Genomic DNA, 19,762 nt, shown 5'->3' on the forward strand with positions numbered 1-19,762 from the left:
GGACAAAAGTAGGTGCAGGGGAGAGGTGGGAGTGCAAGAGGGAGTTAGGGGGGAGGGGGTGTGGGGTGCAGGAGGGGGTGAGGGGTGCAGGCTCTGGGAGGGAGTTTGGGGGCAAAGGGGGTGGGGGTGCAGGAGGAAATTTGGGGGCTGAAGGGTGTGTTTGCGGAGGGGGTGTGGGTGCAGGCTCTGGAAGTGGATGGGGGGGTTCGATGCTTATCTGGGGTATCCCTTCCGGCAGCGGCTCCTAGGTGGGGCAGGCCAGGAGGTGTCTCCTCAAGTTGCTGTCTCCGGGCACTGCCCCTGCAGCTTCCCATTGGCCGCAGGGGCGTTGGGGTGGGGGCAGTGCGCAGCGGCACAACCCCCTCACGTGGGCTGCAAGGACCTGCCGGCAGCCACATGGAACGAGCGCGCAGGAAGCCGCTCAGCCCCGCTGCACTGCTGGGTGGTGGCGGGAGCCCCCGGGCTGTTTTAAATCACCTGGGGGCAGCAGGTGGGGCTGGGGGAAGCGCGGGGGGGGGGAAGAGGGGTGTGTGTGTGTGTGGGGAGATGGGAAACTTTGCTGGAGCTGGGCCCCTGGGACAGGAATATTCCTGGTGCCCGGGCACCACGGGCCCATAGAACTCGCCGCCCATGAGCAGGGCAATGACACAGTCACAGCTCACAGGCACTGTTAACACATGGAGTTTTGTGTCTTTTCTTTTCCTCGGTGATAACTTTATTCACCTGCATTGCAGTTGTTTTTCAATGCTTATGAAATATCCTGGAAAGGACATTTCCAGAGCTTCTTGAAAGGCAGTCTATGCTCTAATGAGGAGGGTGTGGGCTGAATCCCCTGTGCAGTAGTCCAGCTGTCAGAGATGATGGGAAAAGAAAACAGAGGGGAAAGTTACAGAGGGGAAAAGGGGATGGGAATGGTTGGATCCAAGGCAAAAGAGGGCATGTGTTATGATGTGCACAAGTCCCTTTGTCTTCAGTTTAACTACTTTTTTTTTTCTGTAAAATTCCCAAGTTTTACAAAAACAGCTGTTTGGTTTTTTTTAGGGGCTTGAAACTAGATGAAGGTTTCTAAACATCAGAGAAAGGAAGTTCTCTAACAGCCTTCCAAGGGGAGCCATGGGGGCAAAAACCCTAACTGGCTTCAAGACTGAGCTTGATAAGTTTATGGACGGGGTAGTATGATGAGACTGTCTATATAGCGAATCTGTGACTGCTAGCAGCAAATATCTCCAGTGGTTGGTGATGGGACACTAAATGGGGAGGGATCTGAGTTACTACAGAGCATTCTGTCCAGGCCAAAATGCTCAGGGTCCAACTGACTGTGATATTTGGGGTTAGGAAGGAATTTTCCCAGGGTCAGATTGGCAGAGACCCAGGGTGTGTTTTGCCTTACTCTGTAGTGTGGGGCATGGGTCGTTTACACTTGCAAGTGGTGAATTCTCATGATTTAAGGACTTCGGTGACTCAGCCACAGGTTAGGGGTCTGTTACAGGAGTCGGTGAGCGAAGTTCTATGGCCTACAATGTGCAGGAGGTCAGATTAGATGATCATGGTGGTCCCTTCTGGCCAGGGCCGTCCCAAGACATTGTGGTGCACTGCGCAGCCCCCCCCCCCACGAGGGGGGAGGCTGGCCTCCGCAGGGGTGGGGGGCTGCACCCAAGATCTGTGGGGGACAGGAGCAGGCTTGGGGGGCAGGGGAGAAACTGCTTCTGCCATTAGTCTGTGAGTCTACATGAAAATACTGAATGTGTTAATCCAATACAGTACGTCAGGTAGCTATGCTTATGTGAAGAATAAATTAGTTGAAGTGTAAATGTGAGGCCATCTGTTAGGATAAGGCAATGTCTTGGAAGATGCATACAGAAGCATGCATGTGCATACATGTACATACTCTTAATGTACAGTTCATAAAACAAGCTACAGCGTTAAACTGCTTTTCCATTTGATACTTGTTACTTTTCTCTATTTGTTGCTTTTTTCCCCTGTCTTCCCGCTCCCCATATTTAATGCTGCTATTTAGCCAGAAGACTATTACATTTTGCACTGATTTTCACCTGTTGTTTAATTTTTGGAATAAACACCAGGAAATTTTAAACAAAATAAAAACTAAAAATGAAGGGCTTTGGATATGTAGCACCTGTGTAATGCTCAGCATCTTCAGAGTGCTTTGCATGCTAATCCTTGCAGCAATCCTGTGGAGTAGGGAAGAATGGGCTACATTTTTTAAGGTATGGAAACTAAGTCATGCAGGTTGTGACTTTTCAAAGCGACAGAAGCGGGATAAGAATTCAGTACCCTGAGGCTCACAGCATCATTCTTGGTCCACTGGACCATGCTGCTTCTCAAGACTGTTTCTTACAATACATTGCGTTGTAGAGTCTTGAACTGCTGCAACATTAAGAGGCAGTTGAGATTTCCCTCAAAACATGAGATATTTTCTAGTTAGTATGGATGGTGGCCTCTTTGCAGGGACCTTCATGGGGAGGTGCGAGGATCACTAGATTTCTGTGCCGTCTTGGACAAGCAAATGATGTGTTCACACAGAAGGTGCAAGTTATGCTACAAAAACTGAGCGGTATTGCTCCTGTCTGATCTCTTAGAAATAAGTTGCTGCATGTAATGGAGAATGCAGTGCTGGTTCTAGGCAGCAGTCCAGGGAGTTCAAGGGTTCTGTTTAACTTCCAGTGTGCAAAGGTTTTGTTTAATATTTGGTGTGCAAATTCCTGAAAGGCTTATGCCCTTTTTTAAAGATTGAACGGTACAAGCATGTTCCTGTCTGCATGTGGTATTGTGCTCTTTTGATTACAGTGTAGACATACCTATAGAACTAGCTATGGAAAAGGTGACCCATTCTCTCCCTGTGACTCCTCGCAATTCTGAAATAAGGAAAAATTTAAAAAGTGGCAATAACATACTGTGCACCTCCTGAAAAGAATGCGCTTTCTCACCTTACCTTGTATAGCTCTCCCTCCCCTTGATTGCTGTAAGCTGTCTCATTTCATGTTGTATCTAACCTAGATTGTAGATTCTTCCGAACAGAGAGCATCTTGTACACCTACGGCCCATTGAGGTACTGTGTTTCTGTGAGCAGTCTACTGGACTGGGACCCAGCAGACCTAGGGCATGTACATCTCTGTGCCTCTATTTACTTTCTCACCTTTCTACTTGTCTGTTTAGGTTCTAAGCTATTATGGGCCAGGACTATCTCTTACTATGTATTTGTACAGCTCCTAGCATGAGGGAACCCCAATCTCAGTTGGATTGTTCTGTTACATTTACTATTGTTTTGGCCACCACTAAAAATACATGGCTTCATCTTCTTCCTTTGGAAGACTCTACTGCAGTCTATGGCTCTAACTTTTTGGACACGCTTCCTAATAAAATCAGACTTAAGTGTTCCCTTTCCAAATTTCATGTAATTATTTCTGTCATTCCCCACATTCCTTTGTCTGCTCACTGTTTGCCCTTCAAATATTTATATCCTCTTATCACATCTCCTCCCCTTTGGCCTTAGTCATTGGTTAATGTGCTTTTTTTAAAAAAATAATGGTTTGATCAAAAAGGTTTAAAGAGTTTAGGTTTCACTGTAGTAAGCTGAGACTAGTGACTAGAAATGGTCTGCCGTGCAGAAGGTCTGGAGGACCGGTCCAGACTAAATTAATAGTCTTCAGCATCAAAGTTTGTAGCATCAAAGGAAATGGGCTACTTTGGTGCAATTATCAGAATAATGTTAAAAGAAAAGGAGTACTTGTGGCACCTTAGAGACTAACCAATTTATTTGAGCATGAGCTTTCGTGAGCTACAGCTCACTTCATGCTCAAATAAATTGGTTAGTCTCTAAGGTGCCACAAGTACTCCTTTTCTTTTTGCAAATACAGACTAACACGGCTGTTCCTCTGAAATCTGTCAGAATAATGTTGAAATCAGATCAAAAAGTATCTTATGTCTCCATTTCTAGACTGCATTTTTGAAATCAAAGGACTGTTTTATTTTTAAAAATAAATGTTAAGACCACAAGAGGATTTCAGAGAGGAGAAAATTGGGCTGTTCTGTTTCTGTGAACAAATGAGGATTTTTTAAAGTACTTTGTCCATTTTAACTTGTTTGTAATTGGTTTTTAACCTCCGATGTCTCGAACCTGCAACCTCTTAAAAAAGGGATCCCTCCTAAGAGAGTTCCAAAACTGGCATTGGAATTTGTTTTGAGGTCCCTGTTAAGGGCTATACTGTGGTTGATTATGGCACAGTGTTTTTACAGAGCTGGATGCACCTAGCACGGAGCTCAGATACAAATGTGTTCTCTAGTGGTTGGAGGGAACAATACTTTCTCCCTGGTGCACACCAATTAAATTTAATCATGGCTTAAACAGCTGTATAAACGATTACAGTCTTTAAGCAAAATTCAACCCCGTGGCTAAGCCAAATCCACATGGAAAGCAGAATATAAAAACAAAGGCTCTTTAACACAGGTTACTCTTTTAATTTTTAAAGACCACTGTCCAAGATAATCTCCTCTTTACTTTGATTATAATTCCATTGAAAGTTTGAAATGATTACTTTCTTAACTGAGAGAACTTGCTTGCTTGCTTAAGACACTGGAATTGCTCACAGGATCTGGGACTCTTGATATCAGCTGGGTGGTCCTCTTGGTGGTGAGATGTTTGCTCATGGAAGGCAGATGGTCAAGGGAGAAGTGGGAGAGGGTTCACAGAACCCTTCTTTTAAAGAATCATGGGATTTTTGCAAACTGATACTAACAAAAAACAAGTCAATGTTTTTGGCTTCCTCCTCTTGATTAGTGCCACATCCGTTTTTGTCTTTTCAAGAGCTCTTTCTTGAACCACTCTGAGTTTCAGCTGAATAAAATCAGAAAGTAGATTTGAAATCTTACAAGCTTGGTGTGGTTCCTGTGTGCAGCGGGTGGTTACGTATCACAATTGAGCATAGTGGAGGAGATAATTCAAATAATAGCTGTTAAAGTAAATGACTTTCATCTCTGTGGTTGATGTGTTGGTTGATTGGGGAGTGCAGGGTCTCCAAACTTTATTTGAAACATAGAAGAAGCAGAAGTGCTTGTGAGTCGAAGGTCTTTGTGTTGAGTGCATTTGTTGCACACTTTTATCTTGTTGCATTTATGCTCCAGAAAATAAAGGAAAAGGAGTAAGCTGTCCTACAGTAATTGAGTACACAGACAGTGGCTCTTGTTCACCAGTAGACTTTGGAGCTCACAGATATTGCATAGAATCATAGAATATCAGGGTTGGAAGGGACCTCAGGAGGTCATCTAGTCCAACCCCCTGCTCAAAGCAGGACTAATCCCCAATTTTTGCCCCAGATCCCAAATGGCCCCCTCAAGGATTGAACTCACAACCCTGGGTTTAGCAGGCCAATGCTCAAACCACTGAGCTATCCCTCCCCCCACTGGAGTTGCTTGATTTGAAATGCTTTGGTTCCAAGTTCATCAACTACAATAATACACCACAGTTAAAGAAGTCTTTGTTTGTTTTTGTGTTTAGTTGACCCTGTTGTTTGTCCATGGGAACACTGTGAGATCTGAGCAAGAAGGTGGTTGCGAAGGAGTCTGAAAGCGCCCAGATAAAACTTTCTCATTGGTGATCACAGCTATCTGACTGGTTGGAAGCTGGATTCAGGTTGCAGAAACCTGATTTTCAGGTAACGTATTTACTGTGGGTTCAAGCATGCATTGCTCCTTGGATGTGACTGCCGTATGTCTTCATGCTGAAATGTGGTCCAGGAGAAACTACACCAAGTCTTCTTAAATTACAGTAAAAACAGCAAGAAGTCCTTGTGGCACCTTAAAGACGAACAAATTTATTTGGGCATAAGCTTTCGTGGCTAAAATCCACTTAATCAGATGCATGGAGTGAAAAATACAGTAAGCAGTATATATATTATAGCACATGAAAAGATGGGAGTTGCCTAATCAAGTGTGTGTGTGTGGGGGGGTCGGTGCTAATGAGGCCAATTCAATTAAGGTGGAAGTGGCCTATTCTCAACAGTTGACAAGAAGGGCTGAATAGCAACAGAGGGAAAATTACTTTTGTAGTGCTAATGACGCCAATGCAATCAAGGTGGACATTGCCCATTCCCAACAGTTGACAAGAAGGTGCGAGTATCAGCAGAGGGAAAATTACTTTTTATAGTGACCCGTCCACTTCCAGTCTTTATTCAGGCCTAATTTGATGGTGTCCTGTTTGCAAATTAATTCCAGTTCTGCAGTTTCTCGTTGGAGTCTGTTTTTGAAGTTCTTTTGTTGAAGAATTGCCACTTTTAAGTCTGTTATTGAGCGTCCAAGGAGACTGAAGTGTTCTCCTACTAGTTTTTGAATGCTACAATTCTTGACGTCTGATTTGTGTCCATTGATTCTTTTGCGTAGAGACTGTCCAGTTTGGCCAATGTACATGGCAGAGGGGCATTGCTGGCACATGATGACATATATCACACTGATAGATGTGCAGGTGAACGAGCCCCTGATGGTGTGGTTGATATGGTTAGGTCCTATGATGGTATCCCTTGAATAGATATGCAGACAGAGTTGGCAATGGGGTTGGTTGCAGGGATTGGTTCCTGGGTTAGTGTTTTTGTTGTGTGGTGTGTATTTGCTTCAGGTTGGGGCGCTGTCTGTAAGCAAGGACTGAGGCCTGTCTCCCAAGGTCTGTGAGAGTGAGGGATTGTCCTTCAGGATAGGCTGTAGATCCTTGATGATGTGCTGGAGAGGCTTTAGTTGGGTGCTGTAGGTGACGGCTAGTGGCGTTTTGTTACTTTCTTTGTTGGGCCTGTCCTGTAGTAGGTGTCTTCTGGGTACCCTTCTGGCTCTGTCAGTCTGTTTCTTCACTTCACCTGGTGGGTATTGTAGTTGTAAGAATGCTTGATAGAGATCCTGTAGGTGTTTGTCTCTGTCTGACGGATTGGAGCAAATGCGGTTGTATCTTAGAGCTTGGCTATAGACAATGGATCGTGTGGTGTGGTCTGGATGAAAGTTGTAGGCAGGCAGGTAAGTATAGCAGTCAGTAGGTTTCTGGTATAGTGTGGTGTTTATATGACCATCGCTTATTTGCACTGTAGTGTTCAGAAAGTGGATCTCTTGTGTGGACTGGTCCAGGCTGAGGTTGATGGTGGGATGGAAATTGTTAAAATCATGGTGGAATTCCTCAAGGGACTCCTTCCCATGGGTCCAGATGATGAAGATGTCATCAATGTAGTGCAAGTAGAGTAGGGGCATTAGGGGACGAGAGCTGAAGAAGAGTTGTTCTAAGTCAGCCATAAAAATGTTGGCATACTGTGGGGCCATGTGGGTACCCATAGCAGTGCCGGTGACTTGAAGGTATAAATTGTCCTCAAATCTGAAATAGTTGTGGGTGAGGACAAAGTTGAGCCACCAGGTTTGCCGTGATATTATCGGGGATACATTTCCTGACGGCTTGTAGTCCATCTTTGTGTGGAATGTTGGTGTAGAGGGCTTCTACATCCATAGTGGCTGGGATGGTGTTTTCTGGAAGATCACCGATGGGTTGTAGTTTCCTCAGGACGTCAATGGTGTCTCAAAGATAGCTGGGAGTGCTGGTAGCGTAGGGCCTGAGGAGAGAGTCTACATAGCCACACAATCCTGCTGTCAGGATGCCAGTGCCTGAGATGATGGGGTGTCCAGGATTTCCAGGTTTATGGATCTTGGGTTAGCAGATAGAATACCCCTGGTCGGGGCTCTAGGGGTGTGTGTCTGAGTAGATTTGTTCCTGTGCTTCTTCAGGGAGTTTCATGAACAGATGGTGCAGTTTCTTTTGGTAACTCTCAGTGGGATCAGAGGGTAATGGCCTGTAGAATGTGGTGTCAGAGAGCTGCCTAACAGCCTCTTGTTCATATTCCAACGTATTCATGTTGACTACAGCACCTCCTTTGTCAGCCTTTTTGATTATGATGTCAGAGTTGTTTCTGAGGCTGTGGATGGCATTGTGTTCTGCACGGCTGAGATTATGGGGCAAGTGATGCTGCTTTTCCACAATTTCAGCCCATGCACGTCGGCGAAAGCACTCTATATAGAAGTCCAGTCTGTAGTTTCAACCTTCAGGAGGAGTCCACGCAGAATCCTTCTTTTTGTAGCGTTGTAGGAAGGTTTCTGTGGGTTAGTGTGCTGTTCGGTGGTGAGTTGGAAATATTCCTTGAGTAGGAGACAGCGAAAGTAGGATTCTGGGTTACTGCAGAACTATATCATGTTCGTGTGGGTGGTGGGGCAAAAGGAGAGACCCCGAGATAGGACAGGTTTCAGAGGAACAGCCGTGTTAGTCTGTATTCGCAAAAAGAAAAGGAATACTTGTGGCACCTTAGAGACTAACCAATTTATTTGAGCATGAGCTTTCGTGAGCTACAGCTCACTTAAACATCTGATGAAGTGAGCTGTAGCTCACGAAAGCTCATGCTCAAATAAATTGGTTAGTCTCTAAGGTGCCACAAGTACTCCTTTTCTTTTTGCGAGATAGGACAGAGTCTTCTGCTGGCCTAAGAGTATAGCTGGATAGATTAACAATACTGTTGTGGCCCCTTGTGGCATGTAGGAGTTTAGATAGTTTAGTGTCTTTTTTTTCCTCTGTAGAGAAGCAAAGTGTGTGGTGTAAATGGCTTGTCTAGTTTTTGTAAAGTCCAGCCATGAGGAAGTTTGTGTGGAAGGTTGTTTTTTTATGAGAGTCTCCAGTTTTGAGAGCTCATTCTTGATCTTCTCCTGTTTGCTGTATAGGATGTTGATCAGGTGGTTCCGCAGTTTCTTTGAGAGTGTGTGGCACAATCTCTCACCATAGTCAGTGTGGTATGTTGATTGTAATGGATTTTTTTACCTTCAGTCCTTTTGGTGTTTTCCAACATATCTGGGGCAACATACACCTCCATTGCTTCTTTGCATATGTGCTAAAGAACTCCTGTTCCGTTGGAACACTGGCACTTAGCAGATGGCTGCTGCATACTACTCCTGTGGAATGCAGTCGTCTGCTGGTAAGGTATTTTTAGAGTGCCAGGCACTGAAATACTTGGGTGCTGAACATATGAAAAGGGCCTAAAACTTCAAAGGGGTTACATGTGTCCAGGGAGCCCTGACAACTCTTCTGTCTTGCTGAGCTTGCTTCCACTGGGTCTGAACTACAGAAGTGTCCTCTCTTCCTCTGAAAGATCTTTATTCGGGTAGGCAGGTGTTGAGCTCGTGCGATTCCAGAATTGGTGTCTCCCCTGGAACAGATCAGACCAGCTGCCCAGGGAGGCATGGTTTGAGACCCTGATTGAGAGTTCTAGCAGATGACTGAAAGTCTAATGGCTCCAGCTATGCCCGTCCCCAAAACATGCCTATTTCTTACAGCCACTTCGGCTCCAGATGTGGTTAGTTCCCATATTTACAGTCTTCTGCCTGCTATAAAACACTCAGCCTTTTCCCCTATTCTAGTTGTGTTGTGGTTTGGTGAGGGAGAGGTATTGCGGCACTTGGGTGTCTATTGGAAAGTAAAAAGAAAAGGAGGACTTGTGGCACCTTAGAGACTAACAAATGTATTTGAGCATACGCTTTCGTGAGCTACAGCTCACTTCATCGGACACATTCAGTGGGGAGATTAGTGACTGGGGATTTCAGGACAAGCCTGTAGAGTTTCCCTGCTTGTGGGTGAAGAGAGATGAGCTCCAGCTTTCCCAGTCCTGTTGGGGGCGGGGAAAAAATGTTTCCTCTTCCTCTGTCTCAGGAACTGTTCCTAGTATGTCCCAGAGAAAGCTGGGTGGCTAAAGGGCAAGTCTGTGGCAGAGCTTAGACTAGAACTCAGATCATCTAACTCCCAGTCCCTTGCTTAAACCACTGTGTGAGATTTCCTCCTATAGTGTATCCAAATGTAACCGCAGGAACAAGTGGGCAGAACATAATCACCTCTGCTGGGCCATCCTAGATGCAGAATTACTGCAGCCCTGTGCCCCTTGTTACTAATTTGGAAAGGAAGCCGTTTTCCCTAGCCTCCCCCCCCTTCCCATTGCCCTTATTAAAATCTGAGTTGTGGGAAAACGCTCGCATGACTTTATAGAATCCAGATGTTCTGTCTGGAAGCAGGAAGCCCAAATGCTACTGCTGACCTGTGAAGCTAAATATAGTGACAGCGTTACCACCAGCGTCTTCCTCAGTTCAGTGTGCAGCTCCTCTCACCAGATGCGCCTTGGTGGTTGGAGGCAGATGGAACAGGGGGCAGGCAAACAGCTCGTTAGCTTGATCCCTCAGTATTTTAATTGATTTTGTTTTTATTACGGTAGCGCCTGAAGGTTCCAGCGGAGATCAGGGCCCCATTATGTTAGGCACTGAAAAGACATACAATAAGAGACAGCCCCTGCCCAAAGAGCTTACAATCAAATTTAAGATAAGACAGAGCAAGTGAGTGTAACAAACCGTTGGAGGGAGGAGGAAGAAAAGCACAGGCCAGGTAGGTGCATAGTGTGATAGGCCCAGACCATGAAAAGTGTTACTCCTTTATTATTAGTTATCAAGATAATCAGCTTTCCAAGAGTGCCCCTCAACCTCACCATTGTCATGTGGCTGACTTCCTGGGGACATTGCAGCTGAGGTGGGTCTGGATGGGGGAACTGAATGAGGCCAAAGCATTCAAGGACCGCATTCCACACACAAGGGGTTTGTTGTGGAAGAAAGCACAGAGGAATCTGGGGAAGGAAGTGGGCAAATGGGCATTCGGGGCTGGCATTGCTGGCGAAGCGGAGGGGGTGGGGAGCAACATGATGAGAGTAGCTTTTGTTTCATGCAGTGTAGATTAGAGTAATGTTGCTATGGCCACAAATCTTCAAATAGCTGCAGCCAATGTATGAATTTCCTCTTTGAATACATCCTAACACTGAAATCTGTTTGTTTCTGAAATAATCTTCCAGGAGAAGCTCTACTGCTGGTCACATTTAAAACCAGACAAGAGCCTGTACTGCCGGTTCAGCCTAGCTGTAGGAGGATGCCCTGATGAGTCTCTTCCGTTGCTAGAATCTAGGGAGGCTTTGTGGGCTAGAGTGAGCATTATCTGAAGTTTCCCTTTGTTCAGTGTTATCCTGTTACTCCAAGTTAATTACCCCCTACCTCCCCCCCCCCCCCAATCCCTGTGGGGTTTGGCGTCCCAAGACGCTAGAATAGCAAGGAAACTATTACTGCATGTCTTCCCTGACCGTGCTCTGCCCCCTGCCGAGCGTTCTCAGTGACGCGTCCAGGGATAGCTCTGCCTACCCAACTTCCCCTGCCGAGCCATGGGGCTCCCCAATCAGAGCTGGGGGAAGCAGGGGCAGTGCCTCCTGTTGCTGCAGTGTCCGAAAGGCTTTTTTGTTCCCTTCTGTCGCAGCTGTGCGCGAAGGAGCCTGTCCTTATCACAGTGTCTTTGGCAGCATAGCCAGAAGGTGCCCAGGCGGTGGCCTTCAGCTCTTTGAGCACTGGGCATTGTGGGGGTGGGAAGGGAGAGGGGCTCTTTGGTTTCTCTGCAATAAAGCTCCCCATCTTGTTCAGAAATCAGTCACCGGGGCTCTTGTCCCTCTGGGCATTGAGGAGGGGAGGGAGAAGAACATTAGTTTGTGCTGAAGCACAAATGTCTGAACAATTGTGGAGGGACGGGTGTTAGAGCAATGAGCCATGTCTCTGCCATGCTCCTATGTGTGTGCTCAGTTCAGAAGCAAATGACCTGGCAGCTGAATGGCATGGATTCTTCTTGTCTCCTCGGGAGTTTCCAAACTCAGCTCATGTTTTGTCCCATTGACTTAGTCTAATGAAGGTCACGTTGGGGGTTTGAGCGCAACAGTGTCAACAAGGGACTCCTACATTTTAATCTCTTCTCTGCCACTGACTTCCTCTGCAGCCTTGGGCACTTAACTGCTCTCTGCCTCAGTTTCCCCATGGCTTCTACCTCACATTCATCAGTTTGTTAATGTCCTGTCCTTTCAGGCTGCCTTTGCTATTAAACTGTGCGGTACCCTAGAGTGGGATGGACATTATTTGTACAGTGCCTTGAGTTTGCATGCATGCTTCAAAGATGTGTGACTTTGGTAACAGCATCCTGCAGCTGGATGGCTGGGTTGAAGGAGGGAGCTGCTGCACTGAGTACTGGGGGCCTTAGGGGACTGTGGCCCACTAGGCAGTAAGCAGCACTTACTATCTTGCATCGGTGGGAGAACTTGAAGGCAGCTGTCATCCTCCCTGGAGTTGTGGGAGAAAAAGAGAAGAGCGGGGTGTGGAACGAGGAGCAGGGAAGATAGAAATTTCAGAGGGAAGACATATAAAGGGTAAGAGGGGGAAATTTTATACGTCTCTTAGCGCTTCTCATCCTAGGGTCTGAAAGCACTTCACAACTGTAATAAGGTAGGGCTGTGTCTTGGGAGAGTTGGACCCAAAATATAGCTCAAGGGTCCTGGTGGGACTGGGAGGGACACTGCAGGTAAAGGGTCTGATACAGGGGATAACAAATGAAATCAGGGTGTGTATACATTGTATGTATTCTAATGCCTTTTGCTTTTCTAGCTTTGGCTTCCTTCCTCCTAAAGTTTCTGCTCTAAATATATTGGCAAGCAACATTTACTTGAAACTAAATTAAAAATGCAACTGTTTATACAGCTTCAAAAGCAGGAAATCCTAATAAACAGAGCACGGTGTTATCACCCTGCACTTAGAGTAGCAGCTAGTGCCTCGCGGCACTACATTCCGTTTATCTGTAGCATGAACAACACACACAGGGGCTGCGGATTGTGGTTCTTGGACAATAGTGTGTATAAGATTTTGCATGTATACATTAAAGAATAAGCTTGACTATTGTGAATGGTCAGCCTTTAACCCCTCTGAGACATGGAAGGGTTGAGGCTTGTGCCATTGATCAATGGAAAGGTTGTGTGCCCTAGATTTGCAGTGAGGTCTCCTGTTTGCCCTACAAACTCCAGTGCTCTCCATAACAGGTGATAAACAGAGACAAACTGAAAGCAGAGGGTGCTATCATAAACCTGCGAGGTGGAGCCACCCCACCATCACATACCTTAAATATTAGTGTAACAGTCTCACCTTATTCAGAACCATATAAAGTGTCTCAGGTGCATGCAGAGTCTCTAGCCTTAAAGTACCACCTGTCTGACCTCCTGCCCTGCATGATGAGTTCTGTTGTAAAGCAGTAAGTTCCTGGAAAAGATGCTCCTGTCCTGCAGGAGAGGTGGGATACCCATTTGTCCAACACAGAACTTCTCCAGTAGTCAGTTCTTATTCTCTCCCTTGTCTTTTCCCTCGCTGCTTACCCCTTCATTGTGTGTGATGCCCATTTGTTGTATCTTCTTGCAATTTTGATTGTAAGCCGTCTGTTGCAGGGTCTCCTTTTTCTTTTGCCTTTTGTACAGCATGTAGTATAAAGGAGGCCCTGACACAGGGTCCTCTTGACGCTACTGAAATATAGATGATAAATACTAAGAATCCTCTTGTTCTAAGTGTTTAGGAACTACCTGGAAACTTTCCCCACCTTTCTGTTTGCCTAATCACAATATTTAACATTCCTATTACGCACTTCAGCCCAATCACCTTTAACTTGATTGTTCTGAGATTCCTTATCTGGGAGAGACAGAGGTTCATGACGTTAAATGGGTTTGAAATTACTGCGTTAAATCTCTGTAACTGGCGTTGTTATGCTGGGCTAGCTGAGTCCTGGGGTTTGCAGTAGGCAGGAATTAATAGGGACATGTTCCTTTTGCTGTGGTTGCTAGTTGTACAGCAGTGCTTTTATTTAAAGAGCCCACCCAGTGCACCTTTTAGCAACGTACGATGGAAATGAATGGTGAATAAGACTCGAGGATTGATGCTACTTTCTGAGTCCCTTGTTTACTTTGGGGTGCACAATGAAACCCTCTGCTTACAGTGAAGCAGTAATAATTGGCTCTTATGTAGAGCTGTTCTGCCTATAGATCTCATAGCGCTTTGCAAAGGAAGAAAAATAACATTTGTTCCTGTTTTATCAGTGAGGGAGCAGAGGACTTAGAGAAGTGACTTGACCCAAATCACATAGCAGGTCAATTGCAGAGCCGGGAATAGAACTCCGGACTCTTGGCCCCCAAACCAGTGCTTTGTCTGAGATTACTCTGCCCCTCTTTCACTCCGTTGAAATAACTATCCTGAATTGTTCCAGTTAGTGAGACCTCAACCTGGAAGGAAGATGCATTGTTTGCGTGGGGGAAATCCACGACAAGAGGGAGCTAGTGTAGAACACATTACTTTGTCACCAGTCCATGTTCCCTGACCAGGGCTGTGTATTGGTATTGCAGAAAGCTCCAACTTCCCAGCATGGTCGTCAATATTGTTTCCACCATGCTGTGAGATCCTGCTACCAGAGCTGTCTCCCTCCACCCCAAGTGTGGCTAAAACACAGTTCGGATGAAAACTATTTTAAGTGGTTCCCTAAACTGCACCATAAGAACGGCCACACTGGGTCAGACTGCCCATCCATCTAGCCTAGTATCCTGTCTTCTGACAGAGGCCAATGCCAGATGCTTCAAAGGGAATGAACAGAACAGGGCAATCACCAATTGATCCAGCCCCTGTTGGTCTGTCCCAGCCATGGACTCTGATTGGCTGTAGCACAACTTGATCCTGTCCATACTGAAGGCATGAACATTGTTTTAGTCCTAAATTGTAACAGGATCCCCCTATGCTGTAGAAATTGTAGTTTAGATGGGACCTTGGTGCTGGCATCAGAACTTAAAAGGAAGGCTGCTTAATAGTGGATGTGGGGGAAGTATGAGGGTTTGGGATGGTGCTAACATCTGAATAAGGATAGCGGTGTGCGGAGGAGATGAAAGAGAACTGGATGAAGGGAAATGAGGAGAGGTGTCTAGAGATGCCTGAATGAGGAAAGGAGGCAGGAATCAGCTTTCGGTTTCTCCTAAATGAATCTCTCAAAGCACACATACTCATTTGTATGAGTCATTCCATGGCAATTGCTGTAGAATTCACTCATGCAGGTGGTTAAAAGCTAAATGTTTCAAATGACCACTTTACTGTTCTATAGCTGTGCCTCACAAGCGGACAGATTGTAAGATCTTTGGAGCAGGGAGTTAAGTCAAACGAGGCACAACAAGAAATGAAAGACGGGGCGTGGGATAAACAAGTGACACGAAAAAAACATGCACTATACACTGTGTGCACGTCGTGTTTTCTCGGTGAGTGTGCATGGTATTTTGTCATGTTAATACATTATAATTTGAAGGAGCAAAGTCATTTAAAGATGCAGAAATGGAAAAGCGTTCTGTACGGAATGCTGCCAAAGAGAAATACATGTCAAGGAGGGCAACAATGAAAATCAAGCCAGGAAAATCTGTTCTAAAAATGTCTGTCTGAAGAATGGATGCAAACCTATTGGTTTGTTGCCGCCACTTGTTATACTGAAATTTGTGATAGTTACCAAAGTTAGCAAGCCTGTCTGGTGCTGTCCCCTCTTCTGCCTATGTGGCATGTTATCAGAAAAGTGATCATAACAATGGCATAATCTTAGCCTTAGTCTACCATATCTGCCGCTCGGAGCAGGCACTTATGATCGGAAAATGCTTGATCGACAAACAGGTCTTTACTCTGTTGGCCTTGTGCCATCAACATAACGATGGGTGGGTGAGCTGGATTCTGTTCTACTTTATGCATCACCAGCACAACTGTAAGCTAAATTCCCAGTGCAGAGTCTCTTCCTAGTGATGAAGCGAGAAGCAGAAAGAAAAGTTATCAGATCCCAGGGGCTGTGAGGGTAGCACTTAAAAAAATAATCTGTTGACTTGCAAATGGAAGCCATTGCAAGAAAGTCACTTGACACTGTTCACCTTTGAGTCCCTTTTCTTGCTACAGCTGCCCTGTTAAGGAATCCGGAACTCTGTTCTGGGGTCTTCCACAGACGGATGTACCCATTGTGCTTTTAAGGGCAAACTTTGCTGTTAATATTTGAAACTGAGTTTTTTCTGATTTATTTAAATGTTCTGATTTTATATATGTGTGTATGTATATATATATATATATATATATATATATATATATATATATATATATATATATATAAATATTTCTTAAGGTTCCTATAGATGAATTATCTCTTCCCAGCAGTGTTAAAAGTTGTTAGCTTTTCTATTAGAAGTCAAATTGTGTGAGCTTTATAGCACTTGACACTTCAGAAAAAGGAAGAGTTCCTCTAGCTTGAAACTTGGCATGTTATCACCTCCATCTGGGAGCAATTTTTAATTTTAATTTTAAAAAAACTGTAAAATAACAAAACTATATAAACATGCAGTCTCTTAAGGCACTCTTCTGCGTTTATGTATTTAAACTCTGTGGAATGCTGTGCTATTAACTATCTATAATGCTGCAAAACCAGTTACAAAAATGTGTTGTAAATACAAAATCGTGCATTAAGTCTTAATATGGACCGTATATTCTTAATATGTATTATTCAGGAACAATTAATATTGGAAATGTGTAAACAGCGAAGAATTTTTAAAGCGTGTCACAGATCCTGTGACATGTGATATACAGTAGCTTAGTTAGCTAATGTTGTTCTGGGTCTCTGATAGTAAGCTAGACAGTTGGCAACCCTAGTTATATAACTGGGTTTGTGCAATTAGAAAATAAAACATTCCTTCTCCGAGGCTCCGCTCACTCCAGCCCCCTCCCTCTGTCGCTCGCTCTCCCCCACCCTCACTCATTTTCACTGGGCTGGGGCAGAGGGTTGGGGTGTGGGCTCTGGGCTGGGGGGTGAGGCCGAGGGGTTTGGAGTGGGGGGGGGGGGGCTCAGAGCTGAGCCTGGGGCAGGGGGTTGGGTTACAGAAGGGGGTGCAAGCTCCAGGAGGGGATTCTGACCTGGGGCAGGGGTTCAGGGTACAGACTTTGGGAGGGAGTGTGCGTGCAAGAGGGGCGTTGGGGTGCAAGCTCTGGGAGGAGGCTGGGGCAGGGGGTTGGGGTGCAGGAGGGGGGTTCAGGGTGCAGGCTTCAGCCAGGCAGCACTTACCTTGAGTGGCTCCCAGCAGTGGCTCCTAGGCTCACAGAGGCAGCAGCTTTGCGTGCTGCCCCTGCCTGCAAGCACTGCCTCCGCAGCTCCCATTGGCCATGATTCCCCATTCCTGGCCAATGGGAGCTACGGAGTTGGCTCTTGGGGCGGGGGCTGTGTGTGGGGACCCCCTGGCTGCGCCTCCTCCTAGGAGCCACTGCTGGACATGTTACCGCTTCCGGGAACAGCGCGGAGTCAGGGCAGGTAGGGAGCCTGCCTTAGCCCCACTGCGCTGCTGGACTTTTAGGGGCCTAAAATCTCCCAGATTGGTTTCAGTAGCCCCCAGGAGATCAAGCCTGATTCCAGGAGACTCCCGGCCAAACTGGGAGGGCTGGCAACCCTTTATATAACACTTCTATGATTTTGTAAATTCAGACTTGGTGGATGTGTGGGCACATCACTGCCCTCTGCTGGAAGGAAGATGCCTGCTTAGATAGCAGAGGGGTTTGGTTTTGAAACTAGCAAGGTGTACTTCAGATTCCCTGCAGTGTATCTTTGGCCAGGGGCTTGCAGCATTCCAGAGTGTAGATAGATTTTGCCTACCTACTCCTGATGTTTCAGTGTCTTTCCACTTATTCGCTCATGTTGTCAATTCCTCATAGGAAGAGGAGGATTTCCCGTCCTTTATTCATCAGCCTGACCCAGCAAACTTTCTCTCTCTACCTAGAAGAGCTCCCTTGATTAAGTCGTTCTTACTTCATGGAACCTCCTGGGGAGGAAATGCTGCCAGGTTTAATGAGCAGAAATGGCAAGCAACGTCCGACTATATTAACCTCCTCAAAGGATCTCATTTCACCTTCATTTCATCATTTGTCTGTTGCAGACGAGCTTGTTTAGGGTTGCATCTGATTTTTAAGTATGCCATTTTCTGCAGCATGGTTAGGAATGTGCAGAGGTGTGGGGGTGGGAGGACAACTCATGAGAGAAGCACCACGATTTCTGGGGATGTTTAACACGCACACCCCTTTGTCTCTTCTGATGTGCTGCTGATGGGAAAGCCTTGCCCATGTTCTGTTCCTCCTTCACCCAAGGCCACCCATGCTTCAGTAATCATAGGAGATTTTAAAAAGACCTGATTCTGGGCAACAAGAAATCATGATTAAGGAAATTTGAATGTCGCATTCAGTAATCAGAACATGTATTTATCCACCACCTGTTCAGAATGCTCTCTACAAGTTGCCCATGTGTGAGCTAAAGGAAATTTAAACTGAATATTACTTAAAATGTGCTTGCTCTGAGATAAATGACTACATAAAACTGGCACCTTCACACATATCATCATAATTTTTGTTTTATATCATGCTATTGGTGTGCAAATAAAGTCATTGTCTTGTCCAAAAGGAGCATATGGTCTAAATTAGATAGATAACACAAAGATGATTATATATCAAGGGGTCTTAGAATCTAATCTATCTACAGTATGTTTTTTAATATAGGTGGGGCTGGTAGCATAGTCAATTATCAAGGTTTTAATGACTCTTCCTATTATTAGACCCAGTTTTCAGCTGCTTATAATTTTGCAAACCTCAATTAACCAATTGAACTGGTATTTTCCATGCCAGGTGTCTGCCTCAGGCTGGGCGTTTCTGGAAAGATTAATCCAAAACAGTTCAGTCATTTCCAAGAATGAGGGTAGGAAATTTTTTTTTGCAATGTGGGTTTTTAAAAAAAACCCAAACTCTGCCTTTCATTTGAAAAACCCTAGCATCCCCATAAGCCTTTTGCTGTCCCCGTGAGTATCGGCCAAAACTTGGCTGTTGCCCAAGCTCACTAGAGACTTCTTAGAGTTTAACAATTAAAATCTCCAAAGATTCTGTGTGCCCTGGGCGTGCTCCGTCCTCTCTCAGCTCCTAGTGCTGACCAGACTGCTCATGCACCGTCCCCACAGAGCAAGAAGGCATGTGCCATCCCTGTAGCCATTCTAAGCCAATGGGTTTCTTTTGATGTTCTCTTCGTCATCTGTTCTCCACATCATCGTCTCCTCTGTCCTCCTCAGGTGCATACGGTGTTCACCAGTTTCCACCATTTATTTTGGTCTTGTGCTGGTCTGTTCAGGCTTCTGAGTGTCATGTTGATGAATTCGGCTTCTATCCCTATTATTTTGCATAATGCTTCTCTAGGTCTCCCTCTTTTTCTCTTCCTAGATGAGGTTCATATTATCGCTCAAGGTGGATATCATGCTGGTGGCATCCTTAAAGTGCAGTAGCCCTGGCATTACCACCCGCTCTAGCTGTGGTGCAGGAGCATAGAATACTGTCCTGGGGAGAGAGACAGCTGGGGAAGGGGCTTGGAATCTGCCCAAAGGGGTACTTGGAAGGCAGATAGAGAAGGAGGTGAAAGGAGACTGTGCTCAAAGGATTGCCCAGAGGAAGCTGTGTTCGAGGAAGCTGGATTGTGAAGGGCTGTATGCAAGGAGCCCAGCCACGAGGTTGACTGTTGGGACACTGACAGAAGAAATACAGTTTGGGTGTCTGGGTGTAGGCCTCCGGCGCAGAGCTGTTATTTGCAGGCGGACCTGCTGGAAAGAGGTGCGCTCATTGCAGCGTCAAAGCAAAGGAACATCCCCAGCTGGAGCAAGGGGCAGGCAGGACAGCTGGGGTGAAGCTGGACTTTGGAGGAGTTGATTCCCTCATGGGGCCACACAGTGTGGTGTTGAAAAAACTTCTTTTATTGTGATGATAATTTAAAGTTTTATTATTTTCCTGAACAAAT

At 45.6% G+C, this 19,762-nt stretch overlaps 1 protein-coding gene across 4 annotated transcripts in view; it reads left to right on the forward strand.

Annotated features, from left to right (window-relative positions):
* Positions 1-19,762, forward strand: part of EXTL3 (exostosin like glycosyltransferase 3) — a 229,728-nt gene that overhangs the window by 92,795 nt on the left and 117,171 nt on the right. For 3 of the 4 annotated variants that reach the window (XM_048845823.2, XM_048845821.2, XM_048845822.2), the window contains exon 2: positions 5,513-5,669. The exons of the other annotated variant lie outside the window; for it this stretch is intronic. The gene's annotated coding sequence lies outside the window, so the exon portion shown is untranslated. The remainder of the gene's footprint in view (positions 1-5,512; positions 5,670-19,762) is intronic. 4 annotated transcript variants of the gene reach the window in all.

Source organism: Caretta caretta, chromosome 3, assembly GCF_965140235.1.
Source record: "Caretta caretta isolate rCarCar2 chromosome 3, rCarCar1.hap1, whole genome shotgun sequence".
Lineage (NCBI taxonomy): Eukaryota > Metazoa > Chordata > Testudines > Cheloniidae > Caretta > Caretta caretta.